Genomic DNA, 9,815 nt, shown 5'->3' with positions numbered 1-9,815 from the left:
TCGAAGATGTTGTTTGATACAAAAATTAAACGAATGAGTAGATACATAAACAAACAGCTTTACCAGACGCTGATGTTACAAAAACCGTGATGTGCTGTGTTATTTAAGAAGCGGGCCGTGTCTAGGGAAGTCTTTTGGGTCAAAATTTGACATTTTGCTATTTCTTCAACCTTTCGAAAAAAATATTTAAAATAAAATAAATAATGTTAAGACTTTTTTTTTTGCAAAATCAAAAACTTTTTTGATTTTTTTCCCAAATCGGTCCCTTTTTCTCAAAGGAAAGCATATGTCTTTTTCTTTGAGGGACTTTTGGTCGCTTAGTGGAGTGCGAGTTTTATATCTATCAATATAATTTTTTTAAGACATAAAATTTTTGCCTTTTTTTTTGCAAAATCAACAACATTTTTTTTTCAAAATGCACCCTTTTTTGTTATTTTTTTTTTGCTCAATAGAAAGCTTAGGTCTTATCCTTTAAGACCTATTTGGTCGATTAATGAGATTCGAGTTGGATGTCTATCAAAATGATTGTTTTAACTCAAAAATTAAATGTGAGTTACAAAAGCGACAAAAATAACATATTTTGTTATTTTCAATAATTTTTTACTACTTTTTTCAATTAGTACCAAATTTACTACTATCAGTCAGTTTCAATTATTTTTTATAATAATTTTGAATTTGTAATAGTAAATTTATTTTTGCTCCTCTTTTTGAAAAAAGTACTAAACTTACTACTATTTAAATAAAGTATTAAAATATTATTTTAGACTAGAAATTTTATTAGTTTGAGTTATTTTTTACAATAAATTTGAATTTTTTGGTTATTTCTGGTTTTTATTACTATTTTTAAAAAGTGTCAAAAATAATAAATTTCGGAAATTTCAATTAATTTTAAAGCAAGTTTTAAATTTCAAGTTATTTTTTGGATTTTTACTACTTTTTTCAATTAGTACCAAATCTACTACTATTTAGTAGAATTATATAAATAACATTGAAAACTTAAAATTTTGTGTCTTTTTAGTTAATTTCGATAATTAAATTTACTATTACTACAATTTAAAAAAAATATTAAAATGTTAGACTAAACAACAGCAGCGTTATCTCAACAAAGCCCTGGTGGTGCTAAGACCATATTAATAAAACTTGTAATATTTTGAATTAACAGAAAAAATTAACATGAGTTATTTTTTACAAAAATTTTAACATTTTTGGGTATTTCTGGATGTATTACTATTACTCAGTTCCAAAGTGAAAAGTATCCCAGAGAGAGTGTTATGCATCGATCTAAACAAATTAAGCGGGTGAGGCAAAACTTCCCAACAACTTCACTATGAATACTTTTTAACATGCATGTGACTGAGTTTTGTCATGATGGAATATTACGGTTCTGGCTGGCCTGTGCGATATTCGTCTTTCGTGTCACCATAAGCTTCAGTGAGCAATAGATGTGCTTCAGCGGCACTTTTTTCAAATTAACCCTCCGTTAGTCGCAAATGATCTAGTTGATACAGGCAAACATTTTTATACCCTTCACCATGAGTGGCAAGGGTATATATAAGTTTGTCATTCCGTTTGTAATTTCCACATTTTTCATTTGCGACCCCATAAAGTATATATATTCTGGATCGTTATAGATAGCGGAATCGATATAGCTATGTCCGTCTGTCCGTCTGTGTGTTAAAATCAACTTTCCGAAGCCCCCTTAATAACTTACATACACGATTCATACACCAATATCTCCGAAATTCTTCCGGCACGGTCGCTATTTGAAATCGAGAAAGTCGGTATACAAATGGCTGAGATATAAGGAAAAAACTAGGACAACCTCGATTTTTGACCTATTTTTGACCTATATCTGGATTACTAAGTCATTAATATAGACAATATGGATATCTAATGATAGATATTTCAAAGACCTTTGCAACGACGTATATAAGACCATAGTAAGTTGGACATACCATGGGTCAAAAATATTTTTTAACCCGAATTTTTTTTTCATCAAAAAAATTTTTTTTTGTCATAAATTCTTTTTCCAAAAAATTAATTAAAGAAATTTAAAAAAAAAAATTTGAAAAAACTTTTTTTAAAAAAAATTTGGAAAATAAGAAATTTTTCTAAAAAAATGTTAAAACATTAACAAAAAATTTTGATTGTGTTTAAATAAAAATGTTTAAAAAAAAAATATTTTTAAGTATAATTTGGTGAAGGGTATATAAGATTCGGCACCGCCGAATATAGCTCTCTTACTTGTTTTATTGTAAATTTTTTTAAACACACTAAGTTTTACTCTTTAAAATATTTTGAATTTAATATTGTTTTTATGTTTTTGAAATAAAAAGTGAAGAGATTATTTTCAAACGCACCTTTCTTTTATTGATATCAATTTGATACATTGCGACTAGTCTCGATTGAAAATGATTGCGACTAACGGAGGGTTAAAGAAGTAAAGCAAAACTTCCGGCATATGAAGTTTTGATGGCACAAGATTCAACATTTACGAAGCAAACAAAAACTTTGTTTACACTATAATTAGTATTCAATAACTAAGTGAGAATAAATGACAGATGTGTTCCCTTCAAAATGACATATAAGTTATTAAAAACAAAAACTGCGTTTAAAAGATACGCCATCTATTGTTAATCCCGCATGTTTAAGTCATAGATCCAATAATATTTGGAATATTTACAATTTGTTGAAACAATTTCATAGATTAAAGGTGACCTAGGTAAACATAATTTATAATGCAATATAAATTTTGTTTAAACCACTTTCCTGAATTTTGACGGCCCTCAGTTTGTCCATCACAGACATGAACTGTCAATATAAGATCCATTGTATTTGTTTTCAGTTCATTATTATTATTATTGTATTTTATTATTGTTGTTATTGTTTTGTTTTTATCACTTTTTCTGTTTATGGCTGATGATTCTTTGCTTTATTTTTTTTTTTTTGTAGGAATATAGATAAAAAATTGCGAGAAAAATGAGATGAAATGAGGCGCGGCGCATTATTGTATAGCTTGTGAAGACTTTAATTATCCGTCAATAGAAAACAGTGTTGTCAATAATACAGCATATTTTTTAAATAAAATAAGAAAGCATAGGTTAACATAGAGACGAGACGTAATTGTCAAAAACCTAACTCTTATATCAGATATATGATATATTGTATTTTTGTTTGACAAATCGTAGTATCTCGTCTCTATGTAAGAAAGTATTACTTAGCAGAGTTGTGCAAAAAAAAGTTTTATGTCATACATAAATACCTGCAAAAACATACAGCCACTGAGTACCAGTCAGTATCTTTCAAATCTAAATCTCATATCTGTTTGCTGTTTATTACCATACCATTTTTATTTCGAATGGAAATATTTAAAAGATTTATACTGTTTTTTTCTGTGTTTATTTTCCCCATGACTTTATGATTTCAATCTTAAGATGTTGTTTATTTTTATTTTTTATTCATTCATTCATTTTAATTTTTATCATTAAATGATCTTGTCATCGTCTGATTTTTTTTTTTAAAAAAAAAACTTTTATTTAAAGACAATTAAAATTAAACAACAATAACAACAACAACAGCGAGAAAAACTCTTTTGATGTTTAACACTTAAATAAACATTATAAACTAAATACTACTAAAACTCAACAATTATAAGAAAACAATTATAATGATGATCATATGTTAAATGATAATGATGTTAAAGCGGGGGAAATACTTGTTGTCACACACATTTTTGGTGTGTGAAAAAGCATCAGAGTAAATTTTTTTATCTTAGATATTCACACTTTGTTGTTGTTTTTTGCCTCTTTAATGAATAGCAAATATTAGCTGAAGCTAGTTTGAAATAAAGGGAATTGCTCAACTCTTATCAATTGTTATAATTTTAATTAGATGTGTTTAGTTTTTTTTTTGTGAGAAATTTTCAAGTTTATTTGAATTGTGTGGCAATAAAATAAAATCGCGGCACATATTCAGTATCTTTGGCAGAGTTATACTTAGATGCTGATAGTGAAGATGTGAGACTATTTCAAGGGAACGTGTTTGCAATTTCCAAAATTGTTTACTAATGTTGGTTATCTCGGGAGGAGATAACAAGAAGTTTAGTTGAGATCCCCATATGGGTCCAGGTGTACAAATAAAAAGATTATTATATGGCTCTTGAAATTGCAAAAGCCAATGTTAATCTAGGCATTCTTGTGATAATAAAATACATACCCTTTAATACATTAAATTAGCTGAGATCAGTAACGATCTATCTCATTATCATCTTGTCACTTGAAGGGTATGTATTTCGATGTCTCATATGTAGTATCCAGAAAGATATGACAATTTAAGGACATACAAAAGACGTGGATAGCCGTATCCATCTAAACTTGATAGTGATGTGTGTTATTAATGGATAACACATTTTTCAGTGACTATATACCGTCTGCATTACCGTATTATACCTAAGTTTGAGTTTTTACAATCATTGAGTTATTATACTCCTCATATGTAAGTAGTTTTTGAGATATCACAATAATTACATATTTATATGCGATTGTGGTAAGTACTTGCCTCCATTGATCTAAACTGCCAACGCGTAAGTTGTGAGGAATCATTATTTTAGCATTTTAACCAATTACTGAGTAACGCAAGTTTTTTCTGGATTAGTTGTTAGTTGACTTATGTATCGAAGTCAAATTTGACAGCAGCATTAACTTAAAAATATCCGCATAATCAACTCACTGTCGTGAATATATGATTTTTTAAGAATTTTCTATCATTTCAGAACAATTTTCTGGAAGATCATTCAAAATCGATTGTTGGATGCTGTAGGGAAACTAATCGTTATATGACTTATCGGATTTTGTCTACAGAAGTCCGGGTACCGTGAGTCGTTGTTTTTTTTATAAAATCCATAGCCTTCATTTGCCCCAGTACGCATTTCGTAAAGATCGTTAAAAATCAGCTGTTGGGCCAGAAAACATTGATGAATCGTCAAATGCAAACTGTAAAATAATGGTCCAGCAGAAATAGTTTGGGCTTACATAGACTATGTGGTCCAATGAAAGCACTAGCGCTATTGTGTGGTTTATTAGGCAGGTTATGTTCCTGGCAGGATGAATTTACTAATACGATTTTATCTTGAGAAAATAGGGCTAATGGTATCAAGTATTACATTGCTATGATATTGCTTCCATGGTTCAACGACAGCTGCAGAAGCTGTCATAATGAGAATGGTGTCTAAACTATTATGTTACTATGAGATATCGCATATTTGTCATTGAGCTAGAGAATCTGTAATTTTTTTTTTTTAGTTTTGAGCAATATACTCCTGATTCGTTTAGAAAACACAAAATTTCCACTGTTGAGCAAATCAGATCAAAGTGTTGTTATTCGTGATTACTTTGTCGTACTTTAAATTAGGTAATTGCAAAATTTAAAGCGATGCTAAACTGTAAAATTCTTCCTATTTTGTCCATACAAGAAATCAATATATTCATTTTCCAAGAGATTAATCACAATAAAGGGGCACATTGGATTTTTGAATTCATCATTTTGGGCATGATGTGAACCATATCAATTACATAGTTTAAGTACCCATGTGAACACAGAATATTTCACTTGTGGCTGCAAATATTTGGTTGTTTCAATCCATAATTCATCTAAATCAACTACCATCTATATAAAAAATGAATTGATTCGATTAAAAGCTATGATTACAGATAAAAAACATACAATTCTGATTCGAAGTGGAGGAAATCACCATGCAAAGATCATGTTTGCTGTAAAGGATATGGAAAATGCTAAAACAAATTTGGTCAAACAGGAGAGTAATGTTAAAGCCATATCGAAATGTTGGTCTTAGACCCTTGCCTGTGGAAATCAAGTAGGAGCCTAATCAAAAATTTAATTTGTGATGAATCTCCTTAAGTAAAATTAATTAAAAATCAGAAAACCAAAAATCCCAGGCTTCATTTAACGCAATCTTGAATTGATATTTTTTTTGTTTACAAATTGTTGTGTAAATAATTAAGTAAACAATAGTGTTTACAAATAGAACAATAAATCCATTAGAGAAATAAGTTCTTCATATTTGTAAATTGATAAATCCTGTGGTATTTTCCCTGACATTATTTTTTTATCATCACAATAAAGAAAGAATGATCAAAATTATCATATTTAAACGAGTACACGTACACTCGCATTTATTTACTTAGAGCATCCGCAACATTTACTCGATTTTATGAACCCAGCAGTTAAGCAAGTAGTAAATGTATCCCTTATACACAGTAATTGTCACTAATTTCTGAAGTAAAATTGGTATATTTTGTGTCATTTGTAGAGCAGAGAGAAGACAATTCGTTTCTTTATACATCCCTGGTAATCTAGCGAGAAGACAATTGTCACTTAAGTGTCTCTAAGTAATCTAGAGTGTAGTCACTTTAAACGTTTTGTGAGTAATTCGGTACAAACTGGTTTTATACAAATTGTGTTGATATAATTCTCATACAGTTTATTTTTATTTTTGATATAAGTATACTGATATCCCATGCCACATAGCGTGAAGTCAATGATCACTTTAGTGTGTCTTAGTAACCTATAGTGAAATCACGTTTATTTTATGCTATACTTTAGAAAGTTACGTAACTACTTATGTAACTAATTGTCACCCAAAGTGATAGCTAAAATCACTAGTTCGGGACAGTCACCAAGAACAGCTGGGCAATGTTTATTATTTGTTTAGATGTTTTATGTGTCTGTCTGTCTATTTGTTTATTTATTTGTTTTGTATTATTTCATATTTTTTAAGTATCTTTTGTTGTTTAAGGAAATTGTTGTTGTTTCTTGTTTGTGATGATGATATTTATTGTTGTATATTGTGCTAATGATATCATTAAATCATAAAATATCAATCATATTAAGAAGAATAACAATAACAGAATAAGATACAACCACATCACTGTGCAAATATGAATTTTATAATTTTTAGAGCTCCCTACAGCAGGCACTAATGCAAGTAAGAAATAGAAAATGTTAAAATCATGGTAAAACACTTCCTTCATAATACTGTTGCTATTCATATTTAGAGAATTAGTTTGGGTTGTACTGAGTTTAAAATTATTTTTTTTGTTTCGAACTAATTTACGGAGCATTTTAGTATTTCGAAGTAGATCCCTAAAAATGCGTTTTAAATTTATCAATCTCTCAATCAAAAACATTGACTTTGAAAGACTTCTCGCAAAGAGTCAAGCGATCAAACGATCGATGCTTCGTAGAACCGATCTTCCACACCACTAAGATGGGGTCCATTTGTTCATCAAGGTTCTCGGTAGAGGGCATTCAGTTTATTAGGCATAAGAAAGAAATACATATTCAACAAATAAATATAACGTTAACAAAATGTCATGTGTTATATATTTATGGACCGATTATGGTGAACACAAGAACTGACGTTCTAGTGTAAATCATGTATAAACAGAGAATGGTTTGACTCCATTCTCTGTCCATGAATCACATGACTATATAAATCTGAGACAGTGCAGATAATAAAAAAAAGAGCTCTACCAAGATGTAGTAGTCTAAGCTCTTGTAAGGCCGGGCAGTCACATAGAAGGTGTTGTACTCATTCTTTCTCCTCCTCATCTAAATATCTTCTACAATAGCTATAATGTGGGTAACCCATACGTTGCGATATGTTTCCAATCATACACTGCCCAGTAATTATACCCGAATTCCTACCAAGAGACAAAATAGTCCTGAACCTATCCTTTGTCAGAGTGGGCCAGAGCATTCAACGCCCATTCATCTATTAAATTCGATATGGCCTTCAAGGGAGTGTGAATATCCCTCTGCGCAAGAGTTACTTCTAGGGACGATCCGTTGGTTGCGCACTCATCAGATACTTCATTTCGCCAGATGCCCTCATGTCCTGAAACCCATATCAACTCGACGTGATATTGTGGTAGTTGTGTCAGTGAATGAATACAATATAGTCGAATTTTCGAGATTCAATTGTCCGATTCTTTTCGCGGCTTTATCGATGGCATAAATCTCTGCCTGGAAAACCGTGCAGGTATCGTGCAATCGAAGATATATCAAAAGGTCCAGTTGTACCCGTTTCTGTCTTTGAACCATCTGTGTAGATTGAGATCACGTCGTCCCTAAGGACAGAATTCACGGCCCAATCGTCCCTTATCGGTATATTGATCCTAACTGTTCTATCAAAATTCGGTGTAGATATCAAGTAATCCGGCCTGCTTATCTTTTGTAGGATGGTGCCAATACGGTCATGCTTCAGTCCGCCCGACATATACAGTGGTGGCCACCAATTTAAGACAAATACTTGAATTTTTTTCATCAACTGAATTTTAAGTGCGACAGAGCCAAAATAAAAGGACATCTAAGGGTATGAAATTTATTATTAATGTTTCTAGTTTCTGAAAAATGTTTGGAAAAATCGGTAAAACATATATGGACAAAGATATGTGGAAATACGTTGACCCACCTCAGCGAACATCCGCTGTTAATAACATGATATGACCGAAACTAATGGGACTAAAAATACAAAATTTGGTCCGAATATTTTATAATAATAAAATTATAATGATATAAATGTGAGAAAATATGTTTATTTTAAAAAAAATGTTTTGGTCAAGTTGTAGAAAAATTTTATGTGTTCATGGTGAATATGTATGAATTGACACAGTCGAATAAAACACACTTGTGTGTTAAAACAGTCCTCATGCATACATATTTGTGAAAATATTTGAAAAAATAATTGACAATCACGTGGAATTTAGCAAACAATTTTTGTCTTAAATTCCTGGCCACCACTGTATATCAAGGGGAATTATATTTAGCATCGTCTTTAGACTACAATAGTCAACTTTTAATTAAATTTAGATGATCCTGTAGTCGTCACATTTGATTCAAGTATTGAAAGATTTTATATTTATTTATTTTAAATGCTGTTGTTGTTTCCCTGTATATTGCAACATAATACCAACATCAACAACAACAAAACACAATTCCTGTCTATCAGTAACTTCAATGACTAAAAGTCAATAATCAATAAACAGATACAGATACACAGACGCAACGTCAGATCGACCGACCGTAAGACAAACTGTATGGCTGATTGCAATGAGGTAAGAATATTATTGTACATATGAATATCATTCCAATTGCTATCTTACTTAATACGATTTTAACGATTGCATCCATTTACTCAATTTCTTCGTGCATTGCAGCAATTCATAACTGAGCGTATAATGTGTCTGTGTGTTTATATTTGTATCTTTCCTTTTTGTTGATCATGTTGTTGCATTCAACATCGTCAGTAAAATGCCGTCTGTCATTAGGCATAATTATGAAATGTGCGTTGGTTGTGTGTCGCGTGTTGTATTTATTTTCTTTTTCTGAAAATATTGAATCCGATAAGAATATTTGCGAAAGGTGAAGAATATTTGTAAAATCTGAACAAAAAACAGCAAATACATACATACATACATCTATGAATAAACATTTGTAATTCACTTCTTTGGAATTAAGAAATCTGAAATGAAAATGTGTAATCGATAATGATGGGAGATGTGGTGACATCGTTATAGACATTATTATCTTTTTATTAAAAAAAATACTACCTATAGGTAGGGTTTTTTTTTAATATTGTGCCACCAGAATGTCAAGTTAGTTAAAAATAATTTTTCAATATATTCTTCAAAATTATTACAATTGAAAATATATGTTTAGCTAGATTAAATAATTTCAATTAATTTTTAGTAATGTGTCTGTTTATTTGTTTGTCTGTGACTTATAGGAGCCTAAAC

This window comes from Calliphora vicina, chromosome 4 (genome assembly GCF_958450345.1).
Source record: "Calliphora vicina chromosome 4, idCalVici1.1, whole genome shotgun sequence".
Classification (NCBI taxonomy): Eukaryota; Metazoa; Arthropoda; class Insecta; order Diptera; family Calliphoridae; genus Calliphora; species Calliphora vicina.
Note: the sequence above shows the minus strand (reverse complement) of the source record.